This window comes from Gekko japonicus, unplaced genomic scaffold, assembly GCF_001447785.1.
Source record: "Gekko japonicus isolate JY-2015 unplaced genomic scaffold, Gekko_japonicus_V1.1 scaffold161, whole genome shotgun sequence".
In the NCBI taxonomy this organism is placed as follows: domain Eukaryota; kingdom Metazoa; phylum Chordata; class Lepidosauria; order Squamata; family Gekkonidae; genus Gekko; species Gekko japonicus.
Genome location: NW_015167062.1, coordinates 1,376,062 through 1,377,328, shown reverse-complemented (window position 1 = coordinate 1,377,328; position 1,267 = coordinate 1,376,062).

The window sequence follows — 1,267 nt, the reverse complement described above, 5'->3', positions numbered from 1 at the left end:
GGACCTGGAGATCTCCCGCTGTTACAGTTGATCTCCAGATGACAGAGATCAGTTCCCCTGGAGAAAATTGCTGCTTTGGAGGGTGGACCCTATGACATTATACCTACTGAGTCCTTCCACCCCCCTGCCCAATGCTGCCCTCCACAGGATCCACCCCCCCAAATCTCCAGGTATTTCCCTCCTTAGACCTGGCAACCCTACTTTCCCCTCAGTGCCTGTTGGTAGGCAACTAAGCTGGGTCCTGTCACCTATTTTGGCCTTTGGGAGAAAACACATTGGGGCCAGTCCTGATACGGTTGCCAACTCCAGATGGGAAATTCCAGGAGACTTGAGGGATGGAGCCTGAAGAGGGTGAGGTTTGAGGAGGGGTGGGACCTCAGGCAGGTACAATGCCATCGACTCCACCCTCCAAGCCAGACATTCCCTCATGGGGAAACATTGTTGCCAATCTCCAGGGGAGGGATGGAGATCACTCAGAATTACAACTGCTCTCTAGTAGAGATCTCCTTTTTCAATGCAAATCTCTGTGAAAACCTAATCAAACGCCTGGTCAGGACCATTGTAGTAATCCTACCTGCCACTCCATCAATAGAATCATCACAGCTGGGCCCATCTCCCTCTCTCTGTCTGGAGCCTTCCCCTACTATCTGATGAAGGGAGCTTTGACTCTCAGAAACTTATATCTTGAAAACCTTGCTGGTATATAAAATGCTACAAGATTTGAATCTAGTTGTTCTGCTGCAAACCTCTGAAACTACCTTCCCCTACTATTGTCTACCACAAAGAAAAGTTTAAATCTTTCTAGAGCAACTGGATCCTGATATTTCCTCCAATGTGGGCACAAATCCTAGTATTTTGCCATTCACAACAACCCCAGAAGTGTCTTCATCCAGTGTTACTCCTTCACCTGTCTGGGCCCTGGTAAAGCTAAGCTACATAAAATGATCCTTTACTGCTCCACCATTTTTAGTTAGTTTTGTTCCCTAGTTTTCTCCCACCGCTGACACCCACCTGGATAGGGAATGTTTCCTTCCAATCCTGAAATCCCTTTTCGGTTCATCCTTTTGCATTTGCTGGTCCCTTCTTGGGTAACCCCTCACTTTATCATTGTCCTTCAGGTTGTGGTTGTTGTTTTTTCCCTCTGGAAGAACAATGTTTTTGAACATGGTATTTTGGTTTTAAAACAACCACAACTAGACATCAGGGTTTGCAAGGTGATTGGTTTATTGGCTTACCAAGTGCAAGCTGCTACCATTGGAATGGTTCT